We start from the raw sequence: 13416 nt of genomic DNA, 5'->3' as shown, positions 1-13416 counted from the left end.
GTGCTGCGTATGGTTCCGATGGTACTCTATGTTACCGATTGTTGCATACACTTCCTGGAGATGACATGTATCACTAAGGGAAAGTGGGCATCTTAAGACAGGCTGTGGACGTCTAAATACACACTGCGATCGCACACCAAGACATAGTGGGCGTACTAATGCCTTGCCGTGCAATCGCGTGATTTGCATACTTTGGCAGCTGACGGCTGCATGCGAACACATCTAGCGAACGGCTCTGAATCGGACCCTCAGTTCCTGAACATCTCATTAACTATGACGTAATGTCCTAGGCCAAAATGTATTTTCCATAAGTTGTTTTATTTCAAATTCCTATTTGAGTGCCTTTGTTTCTAAATACTATATATATATATATATATATATATATATATATACGTACACATGTAAAATATAATGTAAAAAAAACTATATAATAAAAATAATATATATTTTTTCTATAGCTCCACCCCCAGTAACTCCACCCACAGTTTCTGAACCTATTTTTACAGAAAAATAGCCCTGTACTTGGCCTCATTTAGAGTTATGGGTAAATTCAGTGTAAAGTTTCAGTTTTGCAAATTGGCAAACCCATGTTTTACTGTATAGAGAATAGGGAAAATTTAAAATATGTGGATAGATTTAAGGTGCCTACATGCTAGGAGATATTTTACACGATACACCCGATTCCGACGCATCGGAACGAGAGAACATGTAAAATATGTCCAACTCGTGAGTGTCCACTCATGATTACGATGCTGATGCGCGTACCTGCTGGTTTTACATCGCATCTGCAGATCTGCCGTGCTGCAGGCAAGATCTGACAATCTCAGTCACGATGCACTGGAATAGTTAGGATGTACGATAGATCGTGGATCAATTTGGACAGTTTTTAATACCAAATCGTGCCCACGACTGCCGGAGAGTTGCTGGGGGAGAAATCGGACACAATGTTGCATCGTGACCAAATAGCCTAGTGTGTAGGCACCTTTAGAGTTTTGAGTCGGACCCGTACTAATGTAAGGCCACTCTAAATCGCAATGTACAACTTACACCTCCAATGTGAGAATTCAGCATCTCTGTGCACAACCACTTTCAGTGAGACACCCGTGACACTCCCATAACACGCCCATAAGACTCTACATCTTTGGGCGTTTGAATAGCCACCTCCCTGACTCTGCAGATGATCGCCCAATACAATTATAATACACTACTGTGTCTATGCATCTGAAATGGCTACTGCGACTCTGTACAAACACAATCAGGACACATGCACAATGCACCTTAGAACTCTGGACCTGATTCAGACACACTCGCTAGATGCGTTCGCATGCTAGATGCGTATGCATATTCTGCAAGGCAGGCGATCGCACGGCAAGACATTAGCATGCCCAAATTGTCTTAGCGTGCGATCGCATTGTGTATGCTGATGCCCACCAGCCTGTCTTAAGACACTTACTTGCGCAAGTCATATCCAGGAAGTGTATGCAACCATCAGTAACATCGGATGCAATCGCAGCACTTGTGGTTGACCATACCCTGCCGCAAGTACTGCGAGTGAATGCTACCAAGGTATGTGTACAATGACGCTGCCTTTTAATTATGCACACCTCTGAAATGGCATTAAGACACTCAGGCATGCCTGCGTTCGCACCTCCACTCCCCCGTTTCTAGAAGCCAGCCCCTGTCACACCCACAAACAGCTTCTCCTGTCACTTATTCAGCAGGGCTGTCTATGTGCAGAGAGCGAACACTTCCCGATCGCTCGCACTGGTTTACGCACACGCATTGCGACGTGTACGAAAGCACAGAATGCAAACAATTGGCTGGCTGCGTGCGAACGCATCCTAGGGAGCGGGTCTGAATCAGGTACTCTGTGTCCGTCATCATCATTGCGTCCAACTGAGAATCAAGCCCTTATTTTCAATTTTGCTCCATAAATATGCATCTAGTTTGAAGATTTCACTGAAAGATGAATCAGTAATTTACATTGGTCTCCACATATATAATTAAGCATGTTATATGTTGACGGCAGCTGTTTTCTTGATAGACCTGTTCAGCAGGCTCTCAGTGAGGGCTGAGGCATATTATAAATAGGCAAGACCCAATTCTGTATCAGTCTTCCAGCTCTCATCCTAACCCACTGCTCCATGCTCCTTGCTCACTGTCTCTCCCCCTGTGTCACCCCTGTCTGTTTGCAACTCCCCGTTAGACTGTTAACTTTCTTAATCAGGGCCCTCTTCCCTCATGTGCTTCTACTTCCCTCACCTAAATCATCATCTCCTCACTTCCTACAATGGCACCTACCCCTTGGAGTCTGCTGAGCAGGGCCGGTGCTACCACTAGGCCAACAGGCAGCTGTCTAAGAGCGCCGGCATTGCCGGGCGGTAGTGTGGACCGCACATAAGTGCAGTCTGCACTACCTACTAGGAACAAACACACAACCACCAGCGCCGGCAGCTGTGTGTTTGTTTTTGCAGCCGATGAGAGTCAGACAGACTCTCATCAGCTGCTGCGCCCACTGATGGAGCCGGGCTCCATTTTCCAGCTCCTGCAGTGGGTGATGGGAGAGATGTCATGATGTCTCTCCAATCATGCAGAGCGGGCGCCCGGGGAACAGAGGAGCGGATGCCGGAGCGGGGATTAAGGTAAGTGGAGTTTTTTTTAATTTTTTTACGTATGTGATTGGCTGGGATTACTGCTGGGGGGGAGATCACTACTGGGGGCACTGCTGGGGGGAGGCTACTACTTTGGACACCGCACGGCTTCTACTGGGCTGGGGTTAGATCACTACTGGGGGCACTGCTGGGGGGAGGCTACTACTGGGGGCACGAATACTATGGGGGCATTGCTGGGGGGAGGCTATTACTGTGGACACGACTACTGCTGGGGGGAGGCTATTACGGGGGCACAGCTGGGGGGAGGCTACTATTGGGGGCACTGTTACTGCTGGGAGCATTGCTGGGGGGAAGTTACTACTAGGGGCACGACTACTACTGGGGTCACTGCACAGGTGGGACTAGTACTGGGGGCACTATATAAGGGGCACTGAACATGGGGGGGACTAGTACTGGGGGCACTATATAAGGGGCACTGAACAGGGGGGACTACTCCTGGGGGTATTATATAAGGGGCACTGCATAGGGGGACCTCTACCTGGGGAATTGCGTAGGTGGGACTACTACTGGGGGCATTATATAAGGGGCACTGCATAGGGGGCCACTACTGGGGGCACTGTATAAGGGCTTGTGTAGCTATCTGCGGGTGGGGGGGTGCAAGGCTGAAGAAGCCTAGATTGCTAAGAAATCTTGCACCGGCCCTGCTGCTGAGGCATATAAATGGGCATAACTGGGGTCTCTCTTGCTGGCATTTATAAAGGGACATGCCTGAGAGGGATTTGAGGCATATAACAGGGTACAACTGAGGGGCTCTTAGGCATATAAAATAGCTTGAGGGGGCTCTGAGGCATATAAAGGGGCATGTGGAGGCTCTGAGGCATATAAAAGAGCATGAATGGTCTCTGAGGTATATAAAGGGGCATGAGGAGTCTTTAGGCTGGAATATAAATGGGCATGAGAAGGCACATAAAGTGCGGTTTTGGCCACACACCCTGATCGCACCCTCTGTCTGGGAATCTCTGAATAAAAGGGTAGTAAACCTAACCCTTATGTCTGTGCAAAATTCTAACCTTCTACAAGCACTACCATATTGTCTGATTAATCTATGTGCCCTGGTGAAAATCTAGGCAAAAATGAAGGCACATATCTAGGTGAACTTGCATAAACCAAGGCTCATGGACTGTACAATGCTGATATTGGATTGTGCAGTAGATATATTTGGCTAGTTCTATGAGGCCATTTGAACACAGAGGTTCAAGCCACATCAAACACTTGCTTTCCTAATCTAACTTGCATTACATAAGTAAATGCACATTGCTGATTGGTTACTATGGATTAAATAGTTTGGGTAGTGTAACTACATAAATAAAATTTAAACATTTCAATTCTTTTATTTAGTTTCACATAATGGCTCTTATGATTTTGCTGCCTGTTAAAGATAGTTTCTGATAAGTAGAAAGAAAGAAACCACACAAAAAGGCCACGCTGCTGCTGATACTAATTGTAGTTGTTTAAATTCTCATACTTGATTGATCACAATAAGTAGGCTTATCTGAACCACTAATACACATTTATTAAAACAAAAAACAAATGTCATATAAGCATAGGTAAAATGTATCTGATTTGGCAAATGCTGCTACATATAAAAATCTCACTTATGGATCCTAAAGCAATAAACTACAGTGAAGTTCAATCAGTACTAATTCTGAAAAAATGCATAGGCTCTGCTTGATTTTATGTTCCTTAAAATTCAGTTGACACACTTTATGCTCACCAATTTAGTGCATTGTGTATTAATGGGGAATCGTACCCCAGGCTTGTCCCACATAGCAATCAACCTCTTATTAGACCAGCGATGGAGTGCTAGCTGTAGTGCGCCAAATCTCCACTCTCTTAATGGAACCTTGCCTATCGCTGGTTGCGGGGGAGCCTAATTGTTTGTAGCGGGGGTGCGGCTGTACTAGAATCCTGGTTGTTTGTGCTCAGCCATGGTCTGCTGTCAGTCTCGTGCCTCTGCTATCCCAGCCATACACACTGCATCACTGTGGGCTTCTCCTCTCCTTTGTGCCACTGTGAGAGGAACAGCTCAATATCCACAATAATACTTGAAAGAACCAAAAGCCGGTGGTAGTGGCAGTGTCGGACAGGAGCATGAGGGGCCACCGGGATAATCAGTGGTAAGGCCCCATGCTTAAGGGAAGTGGTCATCCACCAGAGGGGGTGTGGCCTGCCACCACAGACAGTTGGCTAACCATTAGGCAAATCTTGGTGTAGATTCTATAGAAGTGAACCAAGCCCCCTTGTTAATCAGGTGGTCCTGCTCCACCAGGTAACTGACTGGCTAATAGTGTAAAAATTTATAATTTGGGGTCTGAAACCTGACACCTAGAGGAGGGGGTGGGCCCACTGGCAGTGGGGCCCACCGGGAATTTCACCTGTACCCCTGTTGGCCAGTCCAACCCTGGGTAGTGGTGAGCAACGAGCTCAGTCCATACAAATGTAGTAGGTACTGGATTAGTGACCCTAGTGAAATGGGGTTTTCTCTGGGGGTCTAGTTGATCCCCTCCTTAATGTAATATATTCTCTTTAGCAAGAGAGATTTACTGCCAGAAAGATGAGTAGATTATTGTTTATTGAAGTAGTGAATCTTTGTTCATTTTCCTGCACACCTGGGTACAAGGGAATATTATGGAATATACATGGCTGTGGAATGCTTTCCTATGGAATATACAGAAGAGAATGAAAGCACCCCCTAAAAAGTTATTTTCTATAGTTGTAATGTTTTCTAGTGTATGTAGTGTAGTAAATAGTAGAGTATATTGTATATTGCAATAAATAATTTAGAGCTGAATGTATCAAGTGGTGATAACTCCTGTATTTTGTGTTTTAACCAGCAAAAGGGCTTATTACCACTTTTTAATTTACATTAATAGGCATTTCATACAGAAATCAGAGCAGTTGCTTTATCTTAATAACAGTGCCACCAAAGCCAGCTATGGTGGCGAAGCGTGATGGGAACTTCTCAAGATAATAGAAGCTAAACTTTTCATTGCTTATCAAGTAACACATACTGCCATCTGTGGATGGAGTTATGCCCACTCACCCACTCATAAAAGCATTGTGTCATACTTGCTGACAATCTGGCTGCCCCACCTGGAAGGAGGTGGTCAGGTTGGCACAGCGGGCAAGGGGTGTGAGGCAAGTTTGGGGCCAGAGTGAGAGGGCATAACTATGTGTGATCACATCATAATGGCCCCGCTTTCGCTAGAGCACAATGCCAAGATTACTGGTATGGTGCAGCATGGGGCGGGGCCACAATGATGTAATTCATCGGCTCCCCCTAGACTACCCATTTGTATTGTATAAGTTGTGGGGGGAAAGTGGATGCTGGTGGGGGGGTGCGGGCAGGTGGTGGCCTGCTGGCAGACTTGTCCTCTCTACTGGGATACAGGGAGCATCACCCGATTTTTGGGATCCTCCCAGCCTTTCTGAGAAAAAAGGCAATTTTGCATGGCGTGCTTATTTTTAATGCCATGCTTGTTGATGGGGTGAGTTGACATTAAGCCTAATAAATTTTGAGTTCATGCATTGAGGAATGTGTGAACTGAAGATGATGGGGTCACATGGGAGAGCTGAAGCCAAGGAAGTATGGTGTGTCATTTCCATTGAACTGGTCAGTAAAGAATCATAGCAGTGGGGCAAAAAAAAAAAAATTATTACCTTGAGGCAAATAAATAATAGTCAAGAAATGTCTTGTTAAATCAAATAACTTATTAATGTCTACACCAAAGGAATGAAGCAAAATAGAGTTTTTTATTTCAGTTTTCTTTCAGTCAGCAAAAGTCACAGCAGTACAGCAGTCCCATTGACGCAGCACACAGGTGAGACCTCTCATGGGTCTCATCAGAAAGTTGCATAACATAATACAATTCCAGCTCGCTATTAAGCTAGTCTAGGGTTAGATAACATTATACACAGGCATATACATCAGTCCAAATGTTCAGGAATAAGCTATGATCATTTAAAGCCACAGATCCCAAATGTTTTTTGTTCTCGATTGTTAGTTCTTCAGACAAGTCCTTTATGGTTGGCTCAGAGTCTCTGGACTTCTAAGGAACTCATATCATAGCCCAGACTTCAACCTGGCTCTATGCCATTCCTTAGACTGCATTTACAATGCGTTCTTGATGCCATCAGACAATTGGGGACCTCCTGAGGTGTGGGCTTCCGTGTTCTGCAGATTACAACTCAACACAAACATTAGTGAATTATAAGGCAAAAAGCTGTTTGCTACCTTCAGCAACAAGATCATAAGATTGTGTATCAGCACTTTTTTAGGAGCCATTTTAAACACATTTATTTCTGTGCATATGCAATAAATACAAATTAGGCTTCTATAAATTTCAAACTATTTATCCTAACTTACTGTACAATTAACTTTCACATTAGCTTTCACAGATCAGATACCATAATGTAATAACTAAAGACATTAGGATCGCAGGGAGAGGGGAAAAGGAAGGACTATAAACTTGACCTGGTATCTAGTGGTATGACATAATAAAATACATATATTGCTTATTCATGGTCCTTATATCCATATAATCCCTCTAACAGTCTAATATATTGTAGCTAAACAAAACACATGTACACTTGGATACTTGTGAGGTAAGAAGAAAATACAATATGAGTATTGGCAGCTAAAAATAAGGGAAAAATGTTGCACCAAGAGGCAGAAGTCCATGTCTGCAATGCTGGAAATTTGATTGCATCCAGTGAAGAGTAAAGTAACAATATCCACAGTCAATAGCAAAACAGCAGGAGTGAAGATCAAGAGGATTTTAACGCTCATGCGGGTTGTCACCAAAAACAACGTTCATCTGAAAAATTGTTAGGGAACATGGTTTACTTCAACATAAAGAGAGGTTATGGATTTATTAAATTGAATATATAGGATGCTTTTCCATAGCACTGCCATAAAATACAAGCTTAGGAGGAATATTTGCATTGTAGAGTTCGGAGTTACTGTTGAGTTTGATGTAAGGCATGCAAGGTCACAAGTGTTTGACCCTGGTGTTCAGAACAGTAGTGATACTTGTCTATTCTCCCATATAGTCCAGGCGACTCCCAAATCTTGGGTGGCTCTCCTGGACCCCTGGAAGATTGGCAAGTCTACTGGAATCAGTCCCAAGTGAAGTGGGTGGTGCGGGTGGCTTGCATCATCATGGCTTTGAACCCACTGTACAATGCTGGGGAATTGCAGATGGGACAGTCAAAACCTGGCATGTACAGTATGGTGATTGTGTGTCATTTTATAGGAGAAGTAACCCCTACCCTATCGATACACCAACTATGCAGGTAAAGACTATGCTCAAAAGCCACAGAATAAAAAGATGAAAACAGTGGAGACTGTCACTGATGACTGGTTACCTACTCTTATGCTGGATACACACTGGGCGACATATCGGCCATTCAATTGAATGGCTGATATATCATGTGTGCGTCGGCCAGTGTGTACAGACGATATGTCTGTGAACGACGTTGCTTCAGTGTGTATGAACAACCATCATCTGCAGATCAGTCGATCTGCAGATATACAGTATAGTTCAGATGTGTACCTAGCTTTAGTCATATATTTGTTGGAGGTGCAGCTGTAGGTGAAGTTTTCAGGTGATGTGAGGGTGTACAACCAGACACAAAACTGTTAAAAAGTTGTGATATCATGTATACTGTAAAAAAAAAGGCCAAACCAACAAAGGCCTTGCTGAAACAATGCTTAAATTTGGGGATTCAGGTAGATGAGTATAAAATGTAAAGTGTACTTGTAAAATATGCCCTACAAACAGGGCATCTCCATGATTTTTCTACCCTAAATATTGATTGGTCAAGTGAAGAGAGGTTAATAGCCTTGTACACTTCAGCATGTGTCATTTTACTTTGGAGAGAAATTATTGCATGGAAAGGGATTTCTGGGTAACAGGGTCAGTAACCATATTACGTTCACTCCTGACTCCAGGTGCTGCTAAGTACAGGACGATATCTCTAATTATAATATTTTATCTTGATTATGTGAAACTGTTATTTTCTACAGCCAAAAAAAAAAGGATAAAACATTTTTAACATTGTTTCTAATTGGTTGTACCCTTCTTTGCATCAATCTACTACTGTATAATTTTACAAAATGTATGCGATAGGTTGTAATGCCTAAGGATAAAGCATAGTAAACATAGTAAGTGACAGAGCTATTATTTCATTGCATTGTTTACTTATCAAGTTGTCCTAATTAAAAATTTGCCTTGACGCTCTAGTGAGACATTTTACACACATTGTGTTTTAAGGCTTTTTACAATGCCAGAATGTGTCTAAGTAAAACATGACTTGAAAGTGCGGTGATGATGTTTCCACACTAATTAAATGTTTTGCTTTGCAATTTTATGCACATCACAACTATTTTAGAGCTGTTGTTGAGTTGGCTTCAGCTGCACTCCAAAACACAGGAATAAGATGTGTAAAAAAAGCCGCAATTGTGGGCATATGCAAATGTTGCAATAGTCACCGCCTGTCCCTGTAATCAGGACATTTCAAAGAAATCAAAGTGCCCACCCAACAAAGGACAAGTGACAAACTGAGCTGCTTTCTCCTACCTGCTTTGACTAAGCTGTGTTAATGCTTGTACAAACCATGGAATGTTGTGGCCCTTTTGGAAAAGAACCATACTTACTAAGATCGGCTTCCTGGGAGAAGTGGGCAGTGATGGGGCGGGGCTGGAGTATTGCATCATTAGGCCATGCCCCCTCACAATGAAATCCCGGAATCACGGGTATTTGAATATTAGGTGGTGCCAAATGACGTGTCTTTAAGTCCCACACCCTTCCGGCGGACCGCAGGACAATGGTAAGTTTCTCCCTATTCTGCCCACTTCACTAAGAAGTGAGCAGGATGCGGGAGAAGTGCCTACTCTTCTGGGGGTGCGGCAGGCCATCCGAAAAATTGAGAGCCTCCCGCAGGTTCCGGGAAGAGAGGCAAATATGAAAATAACTACTATAAACTATGAAAATAACAACTATAAAACATACATATAATAAACTTTAAAAAAAATAAAAAGTAAATATGTAAAGGATGATAGAGGGCCTGATTCAGAGATTTTAGGTAAATGTGATATTTACGTAAATCTCCAATTTTTAATGATCTGCGCATGCAAAGGCGCCATACTGATCACATGCAGATCTATCTCTGCAATGTCGATCGCAGTGCTCCAAAGCTATAACACGATTGACTTGCTGCTGGCTTTTGGGAGTGACGAGGGATAGCGTTCCAGAAAACTGGGACGTGCCGTCCTCATTTTCTGGGTGTGCAGAAGCCAGTGGCTGCATCATTATCTTGTCATACTTAGGGTCAGTTATGTGGTAGTGGACAGGGCTGCACTTCTTTTTGTCCACATATGTTATAACTGGCAGCCACCAACACTGGTTTGTACATCACGTTGACCATAAATAAAACCACTGGTCTAAGACAATCATCCATTGTTACAGTAAAAAACAAGTAGGAAGACATAGAGTATAGAGAGCCTGATTCACTAGAGTACGCAATATTGCATACGCATGCAGCTTGACTGCTATAGTATCCTGATCCATAGCGATCACTATGCCGCCACAGCACTACATAAGGACGCCAACTTTACCTGACACGCACATCCGTAATGGTAAGACTGCGAAAACACAGTTAAGGCAGGTCAGACCTTACTCAGGAATTGCTTACTTCACCGCACACTATGAGGCCTTAGGCTGCGTATGGTTTTGCAGCGGATAATCTATGCACGCCTATGTAACGATGTTCAAGCACTCTGGCACGCCTGAGTTCCCCCCTTCCCCCCGTCACCACCCCCAAACGGCACTTACTGTCAATCACTCTGCGATGGGTCTGCGTCACCACTGCGAGTGCAGTCCCGACTGCAGTGGCTGGGTCACGCAGGCGCACTGCGATGCATACGCATGCGCAGTACACAACAATCAGCCGATAGCGTGCGTATAAGCAACTGCGTTCCTTGCTGAATCAAGCCCAGAGATAACTGAGACTATTTGCAAATCAAGTTTTGCTAATCAAGTTACTATTGCACATTCTTGAAGTTCTTTTTTGTTTTTTTACCATTCTAGAAAATATCCATTGAATTGCGATTTTGGTGGGTGAGAGCATAGTACTGCATTATACATTGCCAGAACAAACAGGCATTACAGGATGGAGCATATGTTGTAACTAAATATAGGTTGCAATTAGGTAAATAGTTGGATGTAGCAAAAGGCTTTTTAATTTATGCAGTATTCTTTAATTTTTTAACCTGTCAGCTTTTCTTTTTTACAATTTTTTTAGTTTGAAAGAGTCTTATGACTCTTCCATGTTGAGTTATAGGGTCAAGAACCCATGCCAAAAAGAACTATAAGTACAACACTGCCCACCTATACAGATAAGAGAATGTAACTATATCAATAATAATAATAATAATAATAATAATAATAATAATAATAATAATAATAATATAACAAATAATAATAATAATATACTGCATATGCAGTTTTGTATTTCAATAATCTCCCTATACTAAGCTGTGGAAAGTGATAAAATGGAAAGTAATTAACTGCCAGCCACTCAGCTCCTAACTGTCATGTTAAAGGCTGTGTTTGAAAAATGACAGGAGCTGATTGGTTGGTAGTTTATGACTCTCCAAATTATCACTTTCCAGAGCTTAGTACATCTGCCCCGAACTGATAAAATGAAAAGTTGTTTTAATATATGCCTTCCAATATTTCAATGTAAAAATAACTGAAACATTGTTGTCCATGCAAACCATCTGATAATCTTTTTTGCCTGTAAAATTGGGACAGTGGGGGTGGGGTGGTTGGGGTATGAGTGTTAGGATTAAATTGTGTCTATGATAAACCCAGATAAAGTATTAAGGTGATTACAGGTTTTCTGAAATGAGAAAATAGACTACATTTTCTCATAAATCTTTTTTTCTGAGATAAAAAAGAAGATCTTGTTACACAAGAAAGAGCCGTTATCTCTAGTCTACAAAAGCCAATTTGCATTTCATGCCTTCAAATTAATGTAAGTAGACCTGAAAACAGGCATGATGTCAAGTGGGTAGCCAAAGAAAAGTACGTATGTGATAAAATATCATATAATGTCATGAATTTCCATAGTTACTCGGTCCGTAACATATCTGTAATAGGCAAGACAAACCCTATTCACATACAGTGCAAAGAGCAGTAATATTAATGTGATAGTGCCTGATGCTTTGCTTGATAAAATGAAAGCAAATGTGCTATTAATGATTATGGCATTTGCCATTAAACTAGTGTTAAACTGAATAGATATATTATCAGATGAACGGTTATATCCTAGCACTGAACTCTTGATTTTTTTTAATGTCCAATTATAATGGAATACTGCAATGAATAAACCCTAAGGTGATATTTTGCACAATTTGCCAGATTTCGATGCATCGGAACTACAAATCGTGTAAAATACGTCCAAACCGTGAGTGTCCACTCACGATCACGATGCTGATGCACGTCTCCGCGAGTCGTACATCGCATCTTCACATCTTGCTTACAGAAGGCAAGATCTGCCAATCGCGTTAACAAGATTTAGGTCATTGGTCAGATCGTTTGTCAGATTGGACAGTTTATGCAAGTTATGATTTGTCTGGGAGTGCAGGGGTGTTGCTGGGGGAGTTCCAGGGAAATCGTTGACGACATTGCATCTTTTGCAAGTCGTCTAGTGTGTAGGCACCTTAAGAGCTGATTTGTGTCTTTACACTAATTTCAGCACATTCTGGATACTAATGGCAGGTATGTTTTTACCTGAAAAGTAATTGTTACTCTACTTTTGGGTTGTGTTTATTCTGGGTTCCTCTGGCATGTCACTGACAGAATATTAATACAATTTGTCAAGTTTAGAGTAAATGTATTTTCAGTTTTTTGTTACTTTTTATCTGTTGTGATAATTCATTCAGAGCAAGTTAATTGATTTTTTTTCACTTTAAGCTTTGTACAAGAATATATATATATATAATAGGGATGAGCGGGTTCGGTTCCCTGAGAACCGAACCCACCCGAACTTCGGGGATCCGGGGCGATCCGAGCCCAAGCTCGGATCTCCCTGTCTGCCCCGGATCCCTCTCCCGAGGCAAAACCTCGAGATCTGCTGTCGGATCTCGAGGTTTTGCCTCGAGCGGCCATTTTAAAAAAAATGCCTTTGCCTTTAATGGGCAAAGTGCTGATTGGCTGACAGAGCCGTCTGTCACGGCTCTCAGCCAATCAGCATTATGGTGCTCATTTGCATGTAGCACGGACTCGTGAGATCCGTGCTACATGCATCTGTGTGATTGACAGTGACACAGAGCACAGATGGGTCAGTGAGACCCGTCTGTGCTGCTGTGTATTTCAATGACACAGATGCACGCACGGACCAGGAGATCCGTGCTACTTGCATCTGTGTCATTGACACAGAGCACTAACGGGTCCGTGAGACCCGTCTGTGCTGCTGTGGTAAAAAAAAAAAAAAAAAACCTGTGTAAAAAGAGAAAAAAATGGCGTGCCCCCCCCCAAAAAAAGAGCAACCAGCCCCGGGCATTAGTGACCCAGTGCTGGGTGTGCTTAAATACAGGGGACAAACGACATAGGGGTCCCCTGTACTTAAACACAACCAGCACCGGGCTAGTCAGAACCAGAGCTGGTTGCCAAAATACGGGGGACAAACGACGTAGGGGTCCCCCGTATTCTGCGCAACCAGCTCTGGGCTCTGATCC

General features: G+C 42.8%; 1 protein-coding gene across 1 annotated transcript in view; it reads left to right on the top strand.

Moving 5' to 3' along the window:
* TMEM178A (transmembrane protein 178A) overlaps nucleotides 1–13416 on the top strand; it is a 163075-nt gene that overhangs the window by 28680 nt on the left and 120979 nt on the right. The window lies entirely within an intron of this gene.

The sequence above is a fragment of the Taudactylus pleione genome, unplaced genomic scaffold (assembly GCF_031769625.1).
Source record: "Taudactylus pleione unplaced genomic scaffold, aTauple2 ptg000201l, whole genome shotgun sequence".
Taxonomy (NCBI): domain Eukaryota; kingdom Metazoa; phylum Chordata; class Amphibia; order Anura; family Myobatrachidae; genus Taudactylus; species Taudactylus pleione.
The sequence above is the reverse complement of the archived record's forward strand: the minus strand, read 5'-3'. Positions and strand labels throughout refer to the sequence as shown.